At 47.7% G+C, this 25,734-nt stretch overlaps 1 long non-coding RNA gene and 1 pseudogene across 1 annotated transcript; one reads left to right on the forward strand and one right to left on the reverse strand.

The window, feature by feature from the left end:
• Positions 1–231: 231 nt before the first annotated feature.
• LOC115897007 lies at positions 232–21,822 on the forward strand. The gene is made up of 3 exons (XR_004056974.1): positions 232–637; positions 18,548–18,674; positions 20,766–21,822. It is a non-coding gene; the product is annotated as an uncharacterized LOC115897007 (long non-coding RNA).
• LOC104678342 lies at positions 17,073–17,887 on the reverse strand (annotated as a pseudogene).
• Positions 21,823–25,734: the final 3,912 nt, after the last annotated feature.

Consider the following 25,734-nt stretch of genomic DNA (forward strand, 5'->3'; position numbering starts at 1 on the left):
ATCGGCTGCAGCAGGGCGCCCCTGAGGGGTATCAGGCTAGTGGGGGCCAGAGCCCGGGCGCAGCTGCGGTCCAGGGAGGAGCGCGCGGAACCAGAAGGTACGCGGCAGGGCAGGACTGAAACCCCCCGGAACTAACTTTCCACGCAAGTCTTTTGCGGCTGAAATCCGGGGACGCCGAGGCGCGCAAGAGGCAAAACGCAAAAATGACCCTAGAGCGACTCCGACCCGATTTCACCACCCCCAGACACACAAAAACGAACACCACAGAGAAAGTACAAAACCCAAGCCCTGCTCTTTGTGAAACACGCATTTAAAAACATAAAGAAGCAGCGCGCAAGTGGAAGAAAAGATTTGCAAAACGATAAAGTGAAATGATCTCCTGGGAAGAATGGGAAGCAGGAGACAGGCAGAGTGAAACGTCAGGGCGTTTCTCTGCGCTGTGGCTCCACCCGGGTGACCAAAGCCCGGGACGGCTCTGCGGGAGGCTCCGACATTTCCTCCACGGGGTAAACAGCGGTGTCCTCGGCATTCCGTCACAAGGTCCGGGTCCCAAAGGAGCTGACTGAGGGCCCCACGTTCCTTCATTGCGTTCCGGCTCTGTCTCTGCTGCGGGACAGTTCCTGGACCGCGCGAGCCGGTGAGTTCCAGGAATGGGTCGGAGAAAGAGGGGAGGGCGTCGGGGAGGAAGGCCTTTCTGACTGCGCCTGTACCCTTCTCCATTCCCCGCGCAGGGGCTCCTTCTGGCCACGTCGCGTCCCTGGGGTTGCTTCTCCCCGCTCGAGAAAACACAGTGGCAGAAACGAGGCCAGAAAGGAACGGCAGTAAAACAGCTCGTTGTCTGCGATAAATGCCAAGATTCTTGATCTGGCCGCCAAGGAAATCAAGGACGGGGACGTGCATCCACCTAGTGAGATTGGAGCAGGAGTTTCATAGGCGAAAGGAAAGAAGAGCTGTCTGTCACAGAGAGGGGTCCCGAACGATTTGCCAGGTTATAGAAACAAACGTCAGGGTTTTTATAAATGGGCTAAGTAGGAGGGGGTGTCTTATCTCCATAGGGCCTGAAGAACCGGTTAGGACCAGGTGTGCCATCTGCATAGGGCAGAGTCTCTAGCAGTCCCCACCCCATTCGTTGATCATGCAGGCAGGCTCTTAGTTTGTGCTGCTCTGCGCTACTTACTTGCCTGTGATAAAACGGGATGGTGAGTTTCTGTGCCCGTTCCCAGGCTGTTTCTTGAAACTGCAGGCATCCCCACCCCATGCACGCTTCCGACTTCCCTATCTCAATGTGCCTAAAGAAATGGACAGGGGCCAGGCGCAGTGGTTCATGTCTGTAATCCCAGCACTTTGGGAGGCCGAGGCGGATGGATCACCTGAGGTCAAAAGTTCCAAATCAGCCTGGCCAACATGGCGAAACCAGTCTTTACTAAAAATACAAAAATTAGCTGGGTGTGGTGGTGGGCGCCTGTCATCTCAGCTACTTGGGAGGCTGAGGTGGGAGGATTGAACCCGGGAGGCAGATGTTGCAGTCAGCCTAGATTGAGCCACTGCACTCCAGCCTGTGCGACAGAGCAAGACTCTGATTCAAAAAAACAAAAACAGAAACAAAAACGAATGGAATACCTCGTGTTTAGGTGTTACAAAATCCAGGCCAGACAAATCTAAACTTTAATCTCACACCCAGTTCCTAGATTAGTCCCTTCTCCAGCTCAAGTTCAACCTAAGCCTCAGGGGTCTTTAGCTGAGGAGGCAGGCACCACCTGCTCCCTTCTCCATCTTGGTTCCTCATTTTTCTGTGCTGGCTTCTCTGGGGTGGGGTGCGTTCAGAGGTAGGGACAGGCTAAAGGTCTTTGGCTTTTTCCTTCTGTTGATGAGTGAGTTCCAAATACTCGCTTTCTCTTGCATGATATTTCATTTATTTATATGTTAAAAATATTCATTTAGAACACACCATTCATGTGCCAGACACTGTCCCAGGGACTGGGGATACCGTGATAAATGAGATAAACAAAAATCCCTGCCCACATTAAATTAAGCTCCTATTCTAGGAAAGACAAAGAAGAAAGAAAAACACGTGTACTTAGTAAAATAGAAGGTTCCAAGTACTGAAAAGAAAAATAAAGCAGACAGGGCTCAGTGACTCACATCTGTAATCCCAGCAATTTGGGAGGCTGAGGTGGGTGGAATGCTTGAGCCCAGGAGTTCAAGACCAGCCCGCGCAACACAGCAAAACCCTATCTCTACAAAAAAAAAAAAAAAAAAAAAAAAAAAAAAAACATTTACCTGGGTGTGGTGGCATGCACCTGTGGTCCCAGCCACTGGGGAGGCTGAGGTGGGAGGATTGCTTGAGCTAGGGACGCAGAGATTGCAGTAAGCCAAGATCGCACCATTGCACTCCAGCCTGGGTGACAGAGCCAAACCCTGTCTCAAAAAAAGATAAAAATAAAAAATAAAAAAGCAGAGATGGGGGCAAGCGGCTGGGTATGCAAGCTTCCCTGAGCTCCCACAGTTCTTCACTGCCCCTCTCCTGTCTCACTGGGCACAGGCCACCTGGGGCTTGTGGTTGTTTTGCGCCAACCTAATATCTTGTTCTTCCCAACTGTTGAAGGCCAGTTGAAGCTTCTCTGTCCTCCACAGGGAACAGCATTGGCCTAAACCTGCAGACACCAACCATTGATTGCAAAGGGAAGTCAGCTCAGGTGAAACCACTGGTGAAGAATGATTCCAGCGTGGGGACACAGAGGCTGACATTTCTTGCTGTAGGTGATTTAATGTCCCTCAATATTTCACTCTCCCTGTAAGAGTGTGACACAGCCACATCCTTGTCAGGGCCTGAGGGAGGGTGGATAGACTTATCCATCCCATAGGGCATTGCTTGTGGCTGGGTGACTTTCTTATGCCAATGAGATTTTCATAGACACCGCACAAGCATTAGCCTGGAATGTGTCGGCGCTGCCAGGCCTGCCCTCTAATGCTCGTGATTTTTCCCACAAGATGAGCGTGCCCCAGGGAACTGCGGCTCCAACTGCAGGAGGAGAGGCATGTGGAGCACACATGGTTACAACCCTCAGCCTGGAGTCAAGCCCAGACTAGATCAGCCTAAGCCCAGCCAAGCCATGGGTGCAGGAGTGAAAAACAAATGCTAACTGTCCATGACATGAACTTTCAAAGGGGCATGTCATGATATGCAGCTCATCCCAGCAACAATGAAGATATTTCTCTATCAGTCAGTCAGTAAATAATTATTGACAAACAGTGTGCTAGGAAGGTGGAGTGATTTGAGTTGATTTGGTCCCTAATCTCACAGAGCTTACTTTCTAGAAGGGAAGACAGATGACGGATGAATAAATATAAATTATTCTATTAGGTTGGTGCAGCAGTAATCCCGGTTTTTGCCATTAAAAGTAATGGCAACAAAAAGCGGGAAGGAGCCGGTCCTGCAGTTCATTAAAAGTAATGGCAAAAGCCAAGATGACTTCTGCACCAACCTGATGGAATAATTCTGAGTGTACAAAATGCTGCAATGGGAAAGTTTCAAGTGCTAGGATAGCATCTAGCTACCTGGAGTCAAGAGATAGGCAGTCAACCTAACCAAGGTTAAATCCAAGTGATGGGGGCGGGCAGGGAGCAATATTTCAGTGGAGAGTCCAAAGAAGAATGGCAATTAGAAAACTGAACCCAGATGGTGAGAGGGGAAAGTGTTTCAGGCACAGAGAACAGCATGTGCAAAGGCCTATATGGGGAGGACATCATGTGTTCATTGATCTGAGGGGCGACCAGCAGGCTGGAGCTGAGCAGGTTGAGAAGAGGATGGGAGCCAGGGCAAGGGACCTCATGCAGAGGGTACAGAGCGTACAGCAGAGGCAAAGACCCAGAGTCAGGCCTGCGCCTGTGTGGTTTGAGGAACTGACAGAGGCCTGTCCAGCAGGAAAGTAACAGCAGATGGGAGACCGTAAGGCCAGGGCAGAGGGCAGGGCTGTGCTGGGCACTGTAGGCTGTGGATGGGAGCTGGCATTTATGCTCAGGTGATGGCAACATGTTAGAAGATTTTAAGGAGAGCAGTAACGTTTGGGGCTAATATGTATTCTGGGAACCTCAACAAACTGAATTCATAGTTTGAATGTTCATAAGACTTCTGCACAGGCAGAGAGAAATAAGATCGTTTCTACAACTGTGAAATAATATAATATTTAAAAAATTACTAAGGTTTTTACATTTTTATTTATTTATTTGAGACGGAGTCTCGCTCTGTCACCCAGGCTTGAGTGCAGTGGTGCCATCTCGGTTCACTTCAAGCTCCGCCTCCTGGCTTCACGCCATTCTTCTGCCTCAGCCTCTTGAGTAGCTGGGACTATAGGCACCCGCCACCACGCCCAGCTAATTTTTTTGTATTTTTAGTAGAGACAGAGTTTCACCATGTTAGCCAGGATAGTCTTGATCTCCTGACCTCATGATCCACCTGCTTCGGCCTCCCAAAGTGCTGGGATTACAAGTGTGAGCCACTGCACCTGGCAAAAATTACTACGTTTTTAAAGGTCATTTCAAATGGTGGATTTCTATCTTACATTTGAACATAAGTAGATTGCAAGGTTGGGGAAAGTAGAAAAGTTTCCTGACTTTTGTGAACATAAAAGAAATATCAATTTGAAAGCAAAACATTTATTCATTCACTTTCTCTGCAGTTTTCTTTACTGCTGAATTTCATAAGAAGGGATTGTTCATGACGGTCATGGAGCTGGGGACCTGGGGAGGACTGGTGTTGTTCTAGTTTGAGGGTCATGGAGCTGGAGACTCAGGGAGGAGCTGGTGCTGCTGTTCTAGTCTGAGGATCATGGAACTGGAGCCCTGGGAAAGAACCAGTGCTGCCACTGATGTATTAGGGTCTTGGAGCTGGAGATCCGGATGGAGCTGGTGCTGCTGTTCTAGTTTGAGGGTTGAGGAGCTGGAAACCCAGGGAGGAGCTGGTGCTACTGCTGTTCAAATCTGAGGGTGATGGAGCTGGTGGAGCCTTGGGGAGGAGCGGTGCTGCCTTTCAAGTCTGAGAGTCACTGAACTGGGGGTCCAGGGAGGAGCTTATGTTGCTGTTGTAGTTTGAGGGTTGTGGAGCTGGAGGCCCAGGGAGGAGCTGGTGATGCTGTTTTAGTTTGAGGATTGTGGAGCTGGAGATCTAGGGAGGAACCAATGCCGCCATTCAAGTCTGAGGGTCCTGGAGCTGGAGGCCTGGGGAGGAGCTGGTGGTGGTGTTCTAGTTTAAGAATCATGGAGCTGGAGCCCTGGTGAGGAGCTGGTGCTGCCACTGATGTCTTAGGGTCGTGGAGCTGAAGATCCGGGAGGAGCTGCTGCTGCCATTCTAGTTTGAGGGTCATGGAGCTGGAGACCCAGACAGGAGCTGGTGCTACCGCTGTTCAAATCTGAGGGTGCTGGAGCTGGAGTCTTGGGGAGGAGTTCGGGCTGCCTTTCAAGTCTGAGAGTCGTTGAGCTAAAGGTCCAGGGAGGAGCTGGTGCTGTTGTTCTAGTTTGAGGGTCATGGAGCTGGAAACCTGGGGAGGAGCCAGTGTTGATCTCCTTTGAGGGTCATGGAGCTAGAGATCCGAGGAGGAGCCGGTGTTCTTCTAGTTTGAGGGTCGTGGAGCCGGAGACCCGGGGAGGAGCTGGTGCTGTTGTTCTGGTTTGAGTGTCGTGAAGTTGGAGACCTGGGGAGAAGCCAGTTTTGTTCTAGTTTGAGAGTCGTGGAGCTGGAGACCCGGGGAGCAGCCGTTGTTTTTTTAGTTTGAGGGTTGTGAATCTGCAGACCCAGGGAGGAGCGCTGTTGTTCTAGTTTAAGGATCGTGGAGCTGGAAACTCGGGGAGGAGCCGGCGTTGTACTAGTTTTCAGGTTGTGGACCTGGAGACCTGGGGAGGAGTGGTATTGTTCTTGTTTTAAGGTCATGGAGCTGGAGACCCAGGGAGGAGCCATTGTTTTTTGTAGTTTTAGAGTCGTGGAGCTGGAGACCCAAGGAGGAGCCAGTGTTATTCCAGTTATAGAGTGGTGGAGCTGGAGACTTGAGGAGGAGCTTGTGTTGTACTAGTTTGAATGTTATGGAGCTGGAGATCCTGGGAGGAGCTGTGTTGCCCTTGTTTGAGGTTTGTGGAGCTGCAGACCCAGGAAGGAGCAGTGTGGTTCTAGTTTGAGGATTGTAGAGCTGAAGAACCAGGGAGGAGCTGGTGTTGTTCTAGTTTGAGGATTGTGGAGCTGGAGACCTGGGAAGGAGCTGGTGTTTTTGTTCTACTTTGGAGTTCATGGAGCTGGAGACCTGGGGAGGAGCTGGTGTTGCTGTTGTAGTGTGAGGTGCATGGAGTGGAAACCTAGAAATGAGCATTATTGTTTTAGTTTGAGAGTTGTGGAGCTGGAGACCCAAGGAAGAGCTGGTGTTGCTGTTGTTTAAATTTTAGTTTATGGAACTGGAGAACTTGGGATGAGCCGGTGCTGCTGTTCTAGTGTAAGGGTCATGGAGCTAGAGACCCGGTGAGGAGCTGGTGCTTCTGTTGTTTAATTCAAAGGCTGGTGGAGGTGTAGACCAAGGGAGGGGCTGGTGGTGGTGTTCTAGTTTGAGGCTCGTGGAGCTGGAGACTCAGGGAGGAGCTGGTGCTTCTGTTCTAGTGTGAGGTTGTGGAGGTGAAGACCCAGGGAGGAACTTTGTTGTTCTAGTTTGAGGGTTGTGGAGCTCGAGACCCAGGAGGAGCTGGTGCTGCTGTGGTTTAAGGCTGAGGGTCATGGAACTGGAGACCCAGGGAGGAGCTGCTGCTGCTGTTCAAGTCTGGGGGTCGTGAGCTGGAGAGCGGGGAGGAGCTAGTTCTGGTGTTCTAATGTGAGGATCATGGAGCTGTAGACCCAGGGAGGAGCCACTGTTGCTGTGTAGTTTGAGGATCGTGGAGCTGGAGACCTAAGGAGGAGCCAATGCCGCTGTGTAGTTTGAGGGTCATGGAGCTAGAGACCTAGGAAGGAGCTGGTGCTACCACTATTTAAGTCAGGGGGTTGTGGATCTGGAGGTTGTGGGAGGAGTCCATGCTGCTGTTCAACTGTGGGTAGGATCCGGTGCTTCAGTTGAAGTTTGAGGGTTTGGGAGCTGGAGATCCAGGAAGGAGCTGGTGATGCCTTTCTATTTTTAGGGTCATGGAGTTGGAGACCCAGGGAGGAGCTGGTGCTGCTGCTGTTCATGTTTGGGGGTTGTATAGCTGGAAACCCAGGGAGAAGCCAGTACTACCGCTTTTAAATTTTGAGGGTCGTGGAGCCTGATACCCAGGGAGAAGCCAGTGCTGCTGTTCAAATGGCTCCTCCTTGGGTCTCCACTTCCCCGACCTTCAAACTAGAACAGCAGCAGCAGCTCCTCCCCAGGTCTCCAGCTCCATGACTCTCACTAGAACAGCAGCCCCGGCTGCACCTTGGGTCTCCAGATCCACCACCCTCAAACTAGAAGAGCAGCAGCAGCTCCTCTCCGGGTCTCCAGATCCATGACCCTCTAACTAGAACAGTAGCACTGGCTCCTCCCCGGGTCTCCAGCTCTTTCACCCTCAGACTTGAGGAGCTGGAGACTCAGGGAGGAGCCAGTGCTGCTATTCTACTTTGAGGGTTGTGGAGTTGGAGACCCAGCGTGCAGCTGCTACTGCTGTTCTAGTTTGAGGGTCTTGGAGCTGGAGCCTTTGTGAGGAGCTGGTGCTGCCTTTCAAGTCTGAGAGTCGTTGAGCTGGAGATCCAGGAAGGAACCAGTGTTGCTGTTGCTGTCTGAGGGTTGTGGAGCTGGAGACCCAGGTAGGTGCTGATGCTGCAATTCAAGTTTGAGGGTGGTGAAGCTAGAGACCTAAGGAGGAGCTGGTGCTGCTGTTCATGTCTGAGGGTTGTGGAGCTGGAGAGCCGGGGAGAGGCTGGTGCTGCTGTTCATGTCTGAGGGTTGTGGAGCTGGAGACCCGGGGAGAGGCCAGTGCTGCTCTTCATGTCTGAGGGTCATGGAGCTGGAGATCTGGGGAAGAGTTGTTGCTGCCGTTCAAATCTGTGAGTCCTGGAGCTGGAGCCCTGGGGAGGAGCCTGTGCTGCCATTCATGTCTTAGGTTCACGGAGCTGGAAACCCAGGGAGGAGGCTGCTGTTCTAGTTTAAGGATCATGGAACTGAAGACACGGACAGGAGCTGGTGCTACCGCTGTTTAAATCGGAAGGTCGTGGAGCTGGAGCCTTGGAGAGGTGCTGGTGCTGCCTCTCAAGTCTGAGAGTCACTGAGCTGGAGATCTAGGGAAGAGCCACTGCTGCTGTCGTAGTTTGAGGATCGTGGAGCTGGAGACTGGAGGGGAGCTGGTGCTGCAGTTCAAGTTTTATGGTTGTGGAGCTGGAGACCTAGGGAGGAGCTAGTGCTACCACCATGTAAGTCTGAGGGTCGTGGAGCTACTGGCCCTGGGGAGGAGCCAGTGCTACAGTTGAGGTTTGAGGGTCAGGGAGTTGGAGACTTAGGGAGTAGCCAGTGCTGCTGTTCTAATTGAGGATCTTGAAGCTGGAGCCTTGGGGAGGAGCCACTGCTGCCTCTCAAGTCTGAGAATCATTGAGCTGGAGGGGAGCTGGTGCTGCCGTTGTAGTTTGAGGATAGTGGAGCTGGAGACCTGAGGAGAAGCTGGTGCTACAGTTTAAGTTTAAGGGTTGGGGAGCTGGGGAGCTGGAGATCTTGGGAGGAGGCAGTACTGCTGTTTAAGTCTGAGGGTCATGGAGCTAAACATGGAGCCAAATCTGGGGAAGCAGAGAGAGAGAGGGTTACAGGACACCACTTAAAACTGTAGATGTAGCTGTACCCCGAGCAAGTTAAGCTTGGGAGCTTCTCAATTCCAGTGATTAATACATTCTTTTTCCTCTTACACAGTTTGGATTTGTTTTCTGTCTCATGAGACAGAAAGACAATGATTAATACCCTTAGGAATTGAAAAGCTTAAAAAAACTAAATGATGTTGGTAATAATATAATAGAAATTAAACCATCGTTATCCTGACTGAGACAAAATTACACACACACACTATATATATGTGTGTATATATATATATTTTTTCAATCAGTTAGTAAAATTAAAAATGAATTGAAAAATAGACCCAAGCAAAGCTGTAAGATCTTGTTTCATGGAGAAGCAATGGAGGACAGAGATTAATCTGAGAGTTGCTGTTAATGGAGAAACTGAGAACTTACCATTTTTCCTGTGAGGTTTTGGTGCAGAATGATATTCTGTAAGTTCTGGCAGCTGAGTCACTTTGCACGGCCTGGTGATACAGTAGGTGTCACAGAAGGACCCTGACCCAGCTGATCCTGCCTCTCTGCTATGATGAGTGTGGCCTCAGATCCCCGACAACTGACCAACTGACCGTATCTTGAGAGGAGACCAGGCCCATAAGCACAAGGGTATCCATGGTGAGGTTCCATGGATGGAACACTATGGCTGTTCCTGATGTTCCTTCCTGATGTGGATCTGCCATCTTGTTATTTAATGGATCTTGTTTATAACTGTCTTCTAAATATTGAATAGAAAAATGTATTTGTATAATATGGGTAAGGTATAAAGAATATCAATGCGTTGGACACCCAGGACCTCCACCAAGTTTAGGGAATAGAATCTAAAGAGACTTAACTTTGGATGCTCCCTGGAGGCCCCTCCTGAATCCCAGTCCCTTCCCTTCTACAGAGGGAATCATTTTTTGCTTTAGTCTTTATTATTCCAGTACTTTTTTTCATAGTATGTTTCTTTCACCATGTATGTGTACATCCCTAAACAATATGCCATTTAGTTTTTGAACTTTCTGTTGTCTTTGAGACAGGGTCTTGCTCTGTTGCCTCAGCTGCAGTTTTTGAACTTTGATGTGAAGGAATTCTTTTGTGTAAATGCATTGGGTCTGAGCATTTGCTCAATGTCTATTTTTGTCCTCCATTCTCTTCCTGAGACCCATCCACATTGACGTGATTCATTTTCATTGCTGCGTGATCTCCCGTGCTATGAGGGGAACATGGGAAATGTCTCTATTTTCCTGTTGATGAGTGTTTGGCCAGGTTGGGGCCCTTAGGACTGTGTTGCTAGAACGTTCTTGAGCATTTCTTTTATACACAAATGCAAGTTTCTTCTGGTCAGTAGCTTTCAATTTTTAAAATTTCCTCCCTGGTAATAAATATAATTTTCCTCATAACCCACAACACACATCCTTTCATATACAAGAATACAACAACAACAAAAAGTTCACAACCATTCTTATCAGGGGCTGAATGTTCTTGTTGCTCTCCATTCTCCCCAACCGTTTCATTTACTGGATTGTGGGATTTTTGCCAGTTTGGTGGGTGTCACGTGATACCTCATCCTGTTAGGCTGAGACCCTCTTCATGTTTTTATTGGTCATTTCTTCACATTTCCTCTTCTGTGAAGGGCTGGTTCAACTCTATTGCCCATTTTCCCTTTAGTTGTCTGAATTTTTGTCTTTTTCTTTTATTATTATTATTTGAGACAAAGTCTCACTCTGTCACCCAGGCTGAAGTGCAATGGCACGATCTCAGCTTACTGCCACCTGTGCTTTCCAGGTTCAAGCAATTCTCCTGCCTCAGCTTCCAGAGTAGCTGGGATTACAGGTGTGCACCCAAACTCTCCTGACAGCCTGCCCGTCACCCACTCCTCGTTTCTAGATCACCAGGAATTCAAGACTTAGCAAATCCAGAGGCCTCCAGCAGATCAGGATGATGCCATAGACTCAGCATCTCATGAGATTTAATCCCTTTGGCAATAATCCTATCGCTGGAATTTCTTGAAATGCTTTGCCATTTTCTCTTGTGCTACCTAATGGAAGAATCTTTGCACTTAAAGTTTTAACTTAGTGAAAAAGAAATCTCAACCAAAAGAACATTTTCTGTCATCTTCTTTGGTTGTGGAAAAGCAGATGCTTCTCTAAACTATGATTTTGTTCTTCTAAAGCATTGCCACTAAAATACCATGGCTGACTTCAGAACACCAGGGATTCTTTACATGTCCTGAATCAGAATTTTCTAATTTGTTCATAAGAAAATATAAAGCCATGATTCTTTCCTTTAGTAATTTATCTGCTACTGATATTTAGTTAAAAATCTCTATTTTTTTTTGTTTTTTTGAGGGACGGAGTCTCATTCTGTAGCCCAGCCTGGAATGCTGTGGAGTGATCTGGGCTCGCTGCAAGCCTCCTGTGTTCCTGCCATTCTCCTGCCTCAGCCTCCCGAGTAGCTGTGACTGCAAACACCTGCCGCCACACCCTGCTAATTTTTTTTTTTTTTTTTTTTTTTGTATTTTTAGTAGAGACGGGGTTTCACTGTGTTAGCCAGGATAGTCTCGATCTCCTTGACCTCGTGATCTACCTGCCTCTGCCTCCCAAAGTGCTGGGATTACAAGTGTGAGCCACCGCACCTGGCCAAAAATCCCATTTTCTAAAATATTTATTGGCTTTCAAATTTCGTGTTATAATCCAGTAGAGAATTAATGGAATTTCATTCTTTCCTCATGTGATCGAGTAATGAACTAGAGATTCCGCTAGGCTATTTGGGAAGAAGGTAACCTAACGATACTTCTAAACTAGAGATTCCGCTAGACTGTTTGGGAAGAAGATAACAATACTTCTAAATTACAGGTCCTCTGACCGTCAGTCTTGAACATTGTCCTGATACCCTGGACAGACATCAATGTTCCTATTCTTAAAAAACATGACGGGCTGGGCACAATGGCTCACGCCTGTAATCCTAGCACTTTGGGAGGCCAAGGTGGGTGGATCACCTGAGGTTGGGAGTTCGCGACCAGCCTGACCAAAATGGAGAAACCCCGTCTCTACTAAAAATACAAAATTAGCCAGGCATGGTGGTGGGCGCCTGTAGTCCCAGCTCTCCAGCTACTTGGGAGGCTGAGGCAGGAGACTCGCTTGAACCCCGGAGGCAGAGGTTGCAGTGAGCCGAGATCACACCACTGCACTCCTGCCTGGGCAATAAAACTCTGTCTCAAAAAAAAAAAAAAAAAAAAAAACTGACTTATTCTGGTTTGGCTCCAGCATACTACAGCCTGGGCAGTGATGCTCCTTGTCATTCCTCAGCCCTGACCACACCTACTTCTATAAGAAATAATCCCCACATCAGATTAATCTCTCTTTCTAAGAGTTGTTTTATTCCCCTGTGGACAAAAGATCAGATTTGGAGTGTATAAAAAACTGCCACAAATAAATAAGAATATATCTAATTCTCCTAAGATTGGTCAAATGCCATGAGCAGTTCAGAGATTCTGAAGAAGCCCATGAAAGATTTGACATGTCCCACATAATCAAGATAACACCCATGAAAGAACAATGAAATGCCCTCTCACACCCATTCTACTGACAAGTGTTTAAATCTGTCTACACCAGGTGGTGGGCAGGAAGTGGAGAGACCTCTCCCATTGTGGGTAGGAGTCTTTATTGAATGATTCCTTTGACATAGACTCAGGTGGTATCCAGGATAGTGTACGCTGTACTCATTTCACTACTCGGCAATCTGAGTCAGTTCCAGGCTCCAAGCACGTTCTAGAAAGCATGAAGATATTTGGTTGTTTACTTTACTGTTGTTTTCATAATAAAAAGTTAGCAATAAAACATTCCACTGAAGTACAGCATGTTTTCTCACGTTGGTGTTCGATTTCTCTTTCTATGACAGACTAGAACATCTGAACTAGCAAAAAATTAAGCAACCAAAATGCTGGATAAAAAGATGTTAAATCTTTCAAATATATTAATGAGGACTTCTGAGTGACACACAATAAGAAGTACTGCATCAATCCAAATCTCTCCTCATATTTCCAGAAATACAGAGGTCAAATAATGGGGCAAATAAAACACCCTGATCTATATTTTCAGTAAAATAAGTAGATAAAAAATGCCTAAATCCATCAGATCCTTGCCTGTAAAACATAATCAAAACAACTGGTGAATTTTGAGTGATGTCTGAGCATGAGATGGATGTAATGTAGGAATATGAAATCTGTTTTGGTGATTGTATTGTGCTTATTAGGAGAGTGTCGTGGTTTGTAGGAAGAACACTAAAGTATGGGGCATGAGGTGGTGTCATTAAAGATGAGGCATCAGCGTGGCAGCTCGCTCTCAAATAGTGCAGGCAGAGAAGTTCTCTGGATTCTGCTTGCAAATACTTTGCAATTCTTGCTTGTTTCAATTTTTTTTTTTTTTTTTTTTACTAGTTGAAAATAGGAACTTAAGAAAAATGTACTTCTCAGAAACTGATGTAAAGATATAAATACCTCAATAAATCCATTATGGTTTCTTCTCCTCCTCCGAAGCCAGGGCCTCCAGGTGTTTCCCTCTCACCCTCTGTTCTCTGCTTTAGGCAGCTTCTCCTGCCTTCTCCTCTCCTGCAGGCAACTCCTAGGTCCTTCTAGAGTCTGAAGCAGCTCAGCCCAAAACAGGAGCTGGGGTCATTCAGGTTCACAGGCCCTGACCCTCACTTGAATTCAGGAGCTGGCAGGAGGTGAGTCAGAAAAAAGGCTTAACAGCTATTCTGAGATTAGATCAGCTGTCTTAGCTGCCTAGGTGTGTGTATGTGTATGCACTATATGTGTGCATGTGTGTCTGTATCTGTTTATGTGTGTATGTATGTTTCCATGGATTTTCTGCCTGGAACTCATGACTGTAATAGGAATTTCCCACACATCCTCCCTGTCCCTTCTCACTTCCTGACATCTCTTCTTCTCTGATCCTCTATGGTAAAACCCTCCTGGCCTACTCCTGGTACTATCTTCTTGCCACCAGGCTTTCCGTTCTGGCACATCCTCTGGAGAGAGAGAGAGAGAGAGAGAGAGAGAGAGAGAGAGAGAGAGAGAGAGAGAAATTGCCTATCACCAGTATGCAACTGGCAAGCCAACAATCTGCAGTGTGGGCCACCCGGCTGGAGACCCAGGAGAGCTGATGGGGCACGTGCAGTCTGCTGGAGAATTTTTCTTTTTTGGAGAGGTCAATCTTTTAGATGTTTTCAAGACTTCCACTAATTAGATTCAAGCTGACCTCCTTACAGGGGTAATCTGCTTTACTCAACATTCACCAATTTAAACATCAATCTCATCCAAATCACCTTCCAGGTTGACACATGATATCACACCTCCCTAGGCTAAATTATTTCCCCCTCTTGTGTCCTGAACCCACAGTGAGAGGATGTCACTGTGTGAGATTGGATTGAATGAAGAAAATGTGGTCCACATACACCATGAAAATCTGTGCAGCCATGAAAGACAACAAAATGAAGTTCTTTCCAGCATCATGGATGGACCTGGAGGCCATTATCATAAGCGACCTAACACAGAAGTAGAAAACCACATGCTGCATGTTCCCATTTACAAGTGGGAGCTAAACATTGAATACACATGAATGTAAAGATGGAGACACTGGAGATCACCAGACGGGAGGGGGGAGGGGAACATGGACTGAAGAACCACCTGTTGGGTACTATGCTTACTGGCTGAGTGATGGGATCACTGGGGCCCCGAGCCTCAGCCTCCCACAATTGACCCATGTGACAAATCTGCATGTGTACCCTTTACAATAAGAATTGAAATAAAAAATGAATAAATAATTAAAATGACATGAGGCCAAAAAGTAATGAAGTGACAGGAGCGAGAGAGCACTGCACTATGAACTCTATACCTGCTCTAAAAATACACACTCTAGTCATTTAAAATAATTCTAAGGTGTATGATCATAATTTTATAAAAATTACATATGATTGCACCAGAATCCTAACATTGAACACTGCGCAATGGAATTTCAGATGATTTCCACCTTGTTCTTTATACCTTTCTTTTTTGTCATATTTTCCGGTGATATTGTTTATCCTCCAGAAGTCATTGCTTCCAAGCGTCCCCTTCTGCACCCACCTCCTCCTTTTCTACTGTCCACACAGCCCTTCCTCTGACCTGAGACTGTGGCTTCCTTGGCAATGAAGGCACAGGAGCTGCATTCAGCCTCAGGAGAGAGGAGGACGCAGGGCAGGTTGTACAGAGGTCTCGGCATTGCAGAGGAACCTAACAGCACCCAGTTTCTAGTGCAGAGAGCTGCGTTTCTCCACCATGTTAGCTACAACCAAGCCAACTTTGCCCCTTTCCTGATTGTTTTTTTTTCTCACTCTTCCCAACTCCTACTTGAAAATTCATATGCTTCCACCTAACATTTCTTTCTACTTCTTGTTTTCACAATATATTCTGACTTACTGTGCCCAGAAAACACTGGTCCCACCATGTCCCAAGTTACCATCTAAAGTGTAGTGAGTGAATGAACAAGAAAGAGGCCCCTGCCCCAATCACTGCCTCTCATTTATTCACTCACAGGGTAAGTACAGCCTCAGAACCAACAATGGACTGTGCTACAGATGCTTCCCTGAGGAAAACAGATAAAATCCCTGCTGCAGTGAGGACAGCAGGTGAACATAATGAGCAGGTGCATTGCATCGGACGTAGGAAGGTGACAAATGATTCAGGAGGCAGGGAACAAGGTTGTGGGGAGGAAGACTGGGAGGGGAGCCCCCAGCTCCTCAGTAGTCTGAACAGGAAGGTTTCCCAAGAAGGTGATCTGTGAGTCCTGGCTTCAAGGAGGTGAGCATTCCCGCAGGAGGCAGAGCCGGTGAATATAGCCTGGAGTGGTCCAGGGAAAATCCAGAAAGTCTGGGTGTGGTGGCTCACATCTGTAATCCCAGCACTTTGGGAGGCCAAGGTGAGTGGATCACGAGGTCAGGAGATCAAGAACATCCTGGCCAACATGGTGAAACCCTGTCTTTACTAAAAGTACAAAAATTAGCTGGGCATGGTGAGGCGTTCCTGTAGTCACACTCAGGAGGCTGAGGCAGGAAAATCACTTGAATCCAGGAGATAGAGGTTGCACTGAGCCGAGATTGTGCCACTGCACTCCAACCTGGGGACGGAGCGAGACTCTCTCAAAAAAGCAAAACAAAATAAACAAAAAAGAAATACCGGAGAACATATTTTGTAAGTAATTAGGACCAAACAATCTATTTATCACCAAGCAATTTAATCATGATTTAAGAAAATATTTCACATGAATTGAAAAAGTGGTATGTTTATTTCATTTTTTTAAATTTTTGAGCTGAAAGGGCCGGGGATCATTAATTGACAGCAGTTTATACACATTTGTTTCCTTCCCACAGTTGTTTCCTTCCCAGAGCAGGCACAGAGTCCTTGAGAAGGGCAGTCTCTGAACGAGGGAGCCAGGAACGCAGGTCAGACATATCCTTGGCAGCACATCTAACCCCAACAGTATACAATCCTTCAAGTTGGAATTCCATTGGGTATGTGAAAGGGACCAAGGTGGGGGATAGAGAGGAAGTCTTCGACAGGACTCACATCTCAGTCCAGGCCTCCTCACTGTCCAAGTCCATCCAAGTTTTAGGACCCTGGGGGGCAACAATCAGGCCCACCCACCTCAACAGGGGCAGATTCTTCCATCTGTGTCCAGTTCACACACACCTGCTTCTGCTGGTTGCACAGTTCGAGAGAATTGGCCTTACAGTAAGAGAGGGACCACATCCTTTCTGCCCCTCCCCGGCATCTCTCTTCAGCAGCATCTGTGCAGGAACCACTGGGAAGATGGAGGCCTGCCTTCTCAGTTCAGCCACGTGTGCCCTCGTCTGCAAATCTTCCATCAGCAACAGGATGGAGGCCACATGTGGGCCCAGGCAGACACCTGTGTTCCCCAGTCCGTCACCCACTGTCCTGCCCTGGCTGTGTGCTGCCAACTGCTGGTGCCCAGGCCAGAGCTCCAGCAGGCCCCGAATTGGGACCTAAAGTCAGTTTGCATAGGCACTTGGCAATTTTTGGTAGGGAGATAGATGAAAAAGTGATGGATGTGAGAAGAATGAGTTTCATTTGATAGACTAATTAGAGATCTGAAGTGATTTTACCTTTATTTTCTTCACTTTAAGCCAATCATGAAATTTCACAGTGATTTCCAGGAAAGAGGTAGAAGGAAAGCAGTGTTAAGAATCATCGGGTCGGTGGCCAGTTGACCCAGGGAGGCGCAGGCAGGGTGGGCTCTCACTGGGGCAGCTGGAGGAGCATGGACTGCGCCGCCGGCAGGTAGGTGATGTTCCAAGAGAGTGAGAGCTGGTACGCGGTGTCCTCCACAGCTTCCAGCTTGCAAGGTTCCATCAGGCCGTCCCCTGCGGTGGCCAGTGAGTTGGCAATCAGCTCAGCTTCCTTGGAGTCACCCTCTGCAGAGATGATGGCTGCCTTTTTCTGCTGCTCAGCCTTTCCCACCACAAATCTGGCCCTCTCTGCTTCCTGCTGAGCCACAAGTTTGGCTTCCATTGCTTCTGTGAACTCCTTCCTGAAGGTCAGATGGGTCCAGGACACTTCGTCCAGGATAAGCCCAAAGATGACTGCTCACTCTGTATGGTCGTCACTCACCTGCCTGGAGACCAGCTCTCTCTGGGTGATTAGTTCAGCAACAAAGTGAGCCACCACTAACTTGAGGATCTCGGTCCTGATGGACAGCAGCACAAGCTCATCATAGTCCTCTCCGATGCTGGTGAAGATGGGAGAAAGCTGGCTAGCAATGGGCCAGAAGAGGATGTGCAGTGTGATGTTGACATTCTGTAAATGTTTGCTACCAGTGTTGACTGGCATAGTACATGGTCGAAAATGGCAGTCAAAGATCATTGGTTTCTGTACCCATGGAAGGAGAAAGTGAGTCCTTTCCCTACCACAATGTCCTGTACTCCACGGAATGGGTCAAAGATGACAGCTCTGTGCCCAGCATCCACATTATATAAGGCAGAGTTCACCACACCTCCTGCAACAGCCAAGGCCAGGCCAAACTTGCCAATGGGCTCGAACTCTTTGGCAGCCATATTTTCTTCTGCTGGATCCTCTCACACCTGTTTCTACTCTGACCTCCACATGAATTGCCCCTATTTCATTCTTAAATAAGCACAAGTGTTTACTAATTGACATGTGTGTCTGCTGGGCATTGAGCAACTTCTCAAACCTTGGAAGCAGATTGGGCACAGCCACCATCATTTCTTATTTCATACCAATTTTTGCAGGGGTTCATTTTTTTTTATCACAGCAACTGTTGAAATCATAGATTGTAAAAATACCATGACATCTAAAGCAATGTTGCATAGTCTAATGATGAAACTATAAAATACCTTGGAGTAGTACTTCCTAGCAGTGTCCAGAAGATAGCACTTCTCATCTTTCAAATAGTTCAGTAAGCCCAGAGGGATTGCTTACAGTGAATTTGTGTCCTGAGCTCCTTGGCACACAGCTTGGGATCCACAGCCAAGGGCTTACAGAGAAGACAAAACAGACGTTGACATCATGGTGGATGAGGGGGTCAATAAATGGTTCCTTTTTAGGGGTTGGGGCAGTTCCTCCCACCCTGCAGATCAAGATGCTCTGACAGCAAAGAGCAGAGGGGTGTGCTCTGGTGGCCCAGGAGTTCTGCCCAAGGGGAGAGGGTTCTTTTTTGCTGCAGTGAAAACCAACAGGACACTGCTTTATCACAGGACCAAGGGGACCAAGAAGGAAGATCAGAGTGAGGAGCTGTCTGAGTGTTTAAGATCACACAGTAACATCCTGTTTGATGGCTTCAGAAATCCTTCATGAGCTGGGAGACAGCACCCAAGGTTACAGGTAAGTGGGCAGGATGGGCCAGACATAACAACTCTTGAGATGACAACCAGGTTCTCCCTAGTGTTTATGTGTCTTTGTGTGTGCACGTGTATGTGTGTGTCTGTCTCTGTATTTCTGCTTGCATTTGTGTATGTGTGTGTGTTCGGGTGAGTGTGTGTGTGTGCATGTGTGGTGGGGAGGTGAGAAACTATGCATGCATGTCTGTGTGTGTGTGTGTGTGCATGCATGTCTGTGTGTGTGTGTGATAACATGCATGCATGAATGGTGAATTGATTTCCTGGTTGATTTGCTGTGGATGGAGACGGGGACTCCAGGGAGGTTCCTGCCCACCTCGCCTTCCCTATCTTCTCTCCTGACATTCCCTCCTCCCTGTGGGAAAAGTCTCCTTCAGGAACTGAGGGTTGATTACTGCAGACTTCTCACAGCTCCGCAAATTTCCGTGATATTTGCATCCCCTGGCCTCCCGCTCATGCTTATCCCTCTGCTGTGTGTCCTATCTTCTCCTCCCACCTGGCCGCACTGTATTCTTCCTATTCCTATAAGAACAGTCTGAAATGCCACCTCTCAAGAAGCCTCCATGCAACTCCCCAGGCAGAATGAGTCACCCCCTCTTCTGCCCTCTGATAGCCCCAACCAACTCAAGGACATCACATAAGCAGCAGCTGCATGGCTGTTTGTTTCTGTCCCTGGATTCTACATGCCTTGAGGACTGGACACATCCATCACCCACGTGTAAACCCAGCACCTAGCACGGTGGCTGCCATATGATAGGATTTAAGACACATCAGAGGAATCTAATAATCAGACTATCCCAGGGCTGCTAGAACTCAGAAAGGGATCCCCATAGCTCAGGGGATTAGACAAAGGTCTTCATTTCTGTTCTTTCCAGCACCAACCCTCATGGCTCCACTCATCCCTACTCCTTCCTCCTATTAAGATTGGCTGATCAGGAGAGGGGTAGGGGCAGGAGCAGCTACACCTGGTCTCTTCCACCTCCCACGGTGGGGTGCACCCTTGTTGGGAACTGGTGAGCATGATAGCCCCTTGGCGTAGAGGATCTGGAGCCTAGGAGCCCCACAGAGACCAGGAGGAGCTGTGTAGCCACTTGCAGAGACAGCCAGAGAGTGCTTCAGGACTGCATGGAAATCTGGAGAAGCGGGGAGCACAGGACCCTCTTTTGTGGGTCATGAGATATTTAGGTTGGGTCATGTCTACAAAAGAGGGTGTCACTTATCAATACTTTTACCTCTTTACCCCTTCCAGGTCAGAGTGGGTGCTTTACTTGTTTTTATGGATTACTGTGTCAATCAAAATGAGAGGTCAGAATCACCTTAAAGATTTGAAACATTTTCCAGATTTGACAAATGTAGCACATTTTAATGCTACTTCTATTTTTAGGAATCTGTGGCTGAAAGAAATATTTTATTGTATAGCATTACCCAAATTACTTATACAGGATTTTAAAAATCTACATAATGAAAGAAACATTTTATTGTATAGCATTACCCAAATTACTTACACAGGATTTAAAAAATCTACATAATGTCTTACAACCATGTGAAAAGTAAAAACTCAAATGCAATAACTTTTTGGGCCAGGAGGGGTGGCTCATGCCTGTAATCTCAGAAATTTGGGAGGCCCATGCGGGAGGATCGCTTGAGGCTAGGAGTTGGAGATCAGCCATGGCAACAGAGTGAGACCCTGTCTGTACAGAAAATTTTAAAATAGAACAAGGGTAGTAGCACATGACTGTAGTCCCAGCTCCTCAGGAGGCAAGGGTGGGAGGATCACTTGAGCCTGGGAGTTTGAGGTTGCAGGCAGTTGTGGTGGTGCCACTGCACTCCAGACTGGGTGACAGAGTGAGAGCCTGTCTCAAAGAAAACAACAACAACGGCAGCAAAAACAGCAGATGTAAGAAAAAAAGTTAAACACCAATAAGCTAAGTTGACAGGAGACTTGTGGAACCACAATGATCAATTTATGCAATTTCTTAATTTTGAGGTATTCAGGGGTCTGTTTAGTGTCAGTATTCTCAGAAAGTTCCATCTTATGAAATATAATTTGATCTGTTGAATCCACTCCTTAATCCAGGTCCTCTGAGAAGCAGATGCCTACATGGGATTCACATGAGGAGATTTCATTGGTGGAAACCCTGGAAGAACCATTCAGCAGGATGCACTTCTGAAGCCAAGTGCAGGAGGAAGGGACAGGAGGTTGCGCAGGTGCATCCTACACTACAGTGAATGGTGCTGGGACAACTGGATGGCACATGCGGAAGAATGAAGCATACCCCTTCCTTACAGCACACACAAAAAGTAGCTCTTCATGAATGCCAGATGTCCTCCTAAAACATGAAACTATGAAAGTCTCAGAAGAAAATACAGCAGTAAATGTTTGTGACCTCAGATTTAGCAAAGGCTTCTTAAGTACTGTATACCAATAGCACAAATGGCAAAATACAAGGTAGTTTAATTTCATTTCATGCAAATGCAAAACTTCTGTGCTTCAAAAAGGACTCCATTTAGAAGGTTAAAAAAAAAACCTTACAGAATGAGAGAAAATATTTAAAAATCATATGTCTGGTGAGGGACTGGTATGCTGAATATGTAAAGAACTCTTACAGATCAATGTTATGAAGTGCAATAACCCAATTTAAATATATGCAATGAATTTGAACAGACATTTCTCAAAAGTGAGTCAGGTACACTACATTATGGTCTCAAAACAATAGAAAATTTTAGGCAGCAGTTTCAGGTGACAAGCAAAAAGAATCCATTGAAGTATCTGCAGAGGCTCTGGACTGATAAGATGCTGCAAAACGGCATGTGGACCAAGCCGACTAAGAACTAGTGGACCCAACATGGCCCCGGATTTGACCTAGGTTTCACCTGGGACCTCATCACATGCTGATTAACATACTAAACACCCAACAGCCAGCTCCCTAGCAGCTCTGAGAATACCCATTTTTGGTGTGAAAATGGGTTGCACCACAGTTCTGAGAAATCTCCACCTTCTTCCAGGAATTTTTATAAATATTCCACTCCTTGGTTGAAGAAACCCAGAAAGGTGACAGTCACAAACCCCCTTGCACCTCTCTCTTGAGTTTCCCTGCACTCCCTTCACTGCAGTATGTACTTTTCCTTTTACAATAAATCTCTGTCATTTCTCTATTTCCTACTGGTCCTTGAATTCACTGGCTGGAGTCGAGGTCCCATCAGTGTTCGGGGACCTCCCCTTGCCCACTGGCATCAGAAGAAGAATGCAAATGACAGTGAGCCCAGGAAATGGTTTTCAGTATGCACAGCCCTCCGGGAAGTGCCAATCGCACCCACAAGGGGACACCTCACCCCGCTAGAATGGCTGACCCCGAACACAGTAAGGGTGGAGGGGGTGGGGCCTATGTTCCTTACAGGGCAGAGAGCAGGAGATGGAGAGTCCGTGGAGTCTGGGGGTTGTGTGTGTGTCACTCTCTCGCCATTTTCGAGGCGGGGATTTTTCCCTGTTCTCTGGTGCTGCCTGCTTCCTTCCTCTCCCTTTCTCCCACCCTCCCTCCCATCTTTCATTTCCAACCATCCCAAGGTTTTCTCTACTTCACGACATCAATGCTTAAGGCCTCCAGCCCAGTGGAGAAACCAGGAGCTCTGGACTGCAAGCAACAGGGTCAGGGAGGTGACAATGGGAATCCCCTGCTGGATCCTGGACACTCAGGACCTAGTGCATCGCAGCAGCCCCAGGGCAAGGAGGATGGGGGGCTCCTCATGGGGGCCACACTGTCAGATCCCCACTTATCCGAGCAGGATGGTGATGTCTCCACACTGAGCCGGTGGCAAAGTCCCCACGAGGATGAAGCAGGAACTTCTTGCTTCTCACCCCCACCAGGCCCCACATTTTCTGGTTCCTGCTGTCTCAGGAACTGCCTATTCCTTACTGCGACCGGTGAGTCCTCCTGGGTCTTCCAAAAACAGTTTCATCCTGAGGCTTCAGACCCGGAAGCCAAGGGGCATTGGCTGACAGCAGGGCACCCACTGTGCTGTCTCCACCAGTCAGGAATCAGGCCTGGAGCTCAGGGACAGTGGGGGCCCTGGGAGGAGTGCACAGAACCATACCAAGACTCAGGGCCTGTCGAGCTCCAGAGGGTTTAGCAAATTTAGGCCTGTTTCAGACGGTGTCTCTAGTCCTGTGGGGCTCCGGGGTCTCTAGTCCTATGGGGCCCCTACGGTGCGTGGTGTACAGACAGCAGGAGCTCAGGCATATGCGGCCCTCATGTTTGGATCAGGCAGCAGGTTGGTGGCTCCAGATGTGTCAAGGAGAAGGAGTTTCCATCCACTGGAGAAGAGCAGAGAGACTGGATGTAACCTGTCATGCTTTTGAGCCCAAGCCTGCACGTATACATCCAGATGGTGTGAGGCAACCAAAAAGTACAAAAGAAGTGAAACAGCCAGCTTTTGTCTTAACTGATTGACCAACCTTATGACATTCCATTATGACTTGTTCCTACTCTGCCCCAACTCCCATCTGAGCAGTTGATCCACCTTGTGACATTGTTCTTCTGGACAATGAGTCTTATGATCTCCCCACCATGCACCTTGTGAACCCCTTCCCTTCTGACAGTAGATAACCACCTTTAACTGTAACTTTCCACTGCTTACCTCAGTCCTATAAAACTGCCCCATCCCTATCTATCTCCCTTTGCTGACTCTCTTTTCGGACACAGCCCACCTGCACCCAGGTGATTAAAAAGCTTTATTGCTCACACAAAGCCTGTTGGTGGTCTCTTCAAACGGACACACATGACATTTGGTGCCATGACTCAGATCAGGGGACCTCACTTGGGAGATCAATCCCCTGTCCTTCTGCTCTTTGCTCCATGAGAAAGATCCACCTATGACCTCAGGTCCTCAGACCAACCAGCCCAAGGAACATCTCACCAATTTTAAATCGGGTAAGCGGCCTCTTTTTACTCTCTTCTCTAACCTCTCTCACTGTCCTTCGACCCCTTTCTCCTTTCAATTTTGGCGCGCCACCCTTCAATCTCTCCCTTCCCTTAGTTTCAGTTCCTTTCCTTTTCTGGTAGAGACAGAGGAGATGTATTTTATCCGTGAACTCAAAACTCCGGCACCAGTCACGGACTCAGGAAGACAGTCTTCCCTTGGTGTTTAATCACTGCAGGGATGCCTACCTAGTTATTCATCCACATTTCAGAGGTGTCTGATCACCACAGGGATGCCTGCCTTGATCCTTCACCTTGGTGGCAAGCCCCACCTCCCCTGAGTGGCAAGTACCACCCTCCACCCCCCACCCCCCCACTTCCTCACCTGTGTCTCTATCCTCTCTTTTCCTGGGCTTGCCTTCTTCACTGTGGGCAACCTGCCATCCTCCATTCCTCCTTCTTCTCCCTTAGCCTATGTTCTCTAGAACTTAAAACCTCTTCAACTCTCACCTGACCTAAAATCCAAGCATCTTATTTTCTTCTGCAACACTGCTTGGCCCCAATACAAACTTGATAATGGCTCTAAATGGTCAAAAAATGGCACTTTCGATTTCTCCATCCTACAAGACCTAGATAATTTTTGTTGAAAAATGGGCAAATCGTCTGAGGTGCCTTACGTCCAGGCATTTTTCACACTTTGTTACCTCCCTAGACTCTATTCCCAATGCGACTCATCCCAAATCCTCCTTTTTTCGCCCAGTCTGTCCCTTCAGTCCCAACCTCAAGTGTCGCTGAGTCTTTTGAATCTTCCTTTTCTACCGACCCATCTGATCTCTCCCCTCCTCCCCAGACTGCTCCTCCTCAGGTTGCTCCCCGCCAGGCTGAATCAGGCTCCAACTCTTCTTCATCCTCTGCTCCCCCACCCTACAACCCTTCTATCACCTCCCTTCCCCACACCCAGTCTGGCTTACAGTTTCATTCCACGACTAGCTCTCCCCCACCTGCCCAATAATTTCCTCTTAGAGAGGTGGTTGGAGCTGAAGGCATAGTCAGGGTACATGTGCCTTTTTCTGTATCAGACTTTTCCAAAATCAGCCAGCATTTAGACTCTTTCTCATCAGACCCCACTAAAGATATACAGGAATTCCAATATCTAACTCTGTCCCACAATTTAACCTGGGTGACTTAAATGTCATCCTAACTTCTACCCTCTCCCAGATGAACAGGAAAGAGTGTTTTCTCTAGCCCAATCTCACGCTGACATCTGCCAGCTTCATGAGCCAGGCCTCCAGGAAGGCGTTAGAGCAGTTCCCTGAGAGGATCCCCAATGGAACTATCAGGCAGATTCCCCACATATAGCTAGGCGAGATTACATGATTTCCTGCCTAGTTGAAGGGCTTAAAGAGGCAGCGTACAAACCTGTTAATTATGACAAACTTAAATAAACTACCCAAGGAAAAGATAAAAACCCAGCCTAGTTCATGGATCATTTAGCAGCAACCTTGAGATGCTTTTCAGCCTTGGACCCAGAAGAGCCAGAAGGCCATCTTATTCTCAATATGCATTTTATCACTCAATCAGCTCCTGACATTAGAAAAAAGTTTCAAAAATTGGAATCTGGCCCTCAAATCCCACAATAGGAAATAATCAACCTTGCCTTCAAGGTGTACAATAATAGAGAGGAGGCAACCAAACAGCAATGCATTTCTGAGTTACAATTACTTGCCTCTACTGTGAGACAAAACCCAGCTGCACCTCCAGCACACAAGAACTTCAAAACACCTAAGCCACAGCAGTAAGGCATTCCTAGAGGACCTCCTCCCTCAGGATCTTGCTTCAAGTGCCAGAAATCTGGCCACTGGGCCAAGGAACACCTGCAGCCCTGGATTCCTCCCAAGCCATGTCCCATCTGTGCAGGGACCCAGAGGAAATCAGACTGCCCAGCTCGCCCAGCAGCCACTCCCAGAGACCCTAAAGCTCTGGCCCAAGGCTGTCTGACTGACTCCTTCCCCAATATGCTTGGTTTAGCAGCTGCAGACTGACACTGCCTGATCACCTTGGAAGCCCCCTGGATCATCACAGATGCTGAGCTTCGGGTAACTCTCACAGTGGAGGGTATGTCCATCCTCT

This window comes from Rhinopithecus roxellana, chromosome 4, assembly GCF_007565055.1.
Source record: "Rhinopithecus roxellana isolate Shanxi Qingling chromosome 4, ASM756505v1, whole genome shotgun sequence".
In the NCBI taxonomy this organism is placed as follows: Eukaryota; Metazoa; Chordata; class Mammalia; order Primates; family Cercopithecidae; genus Rhinopithecus; species Rhinopithecus roxellana.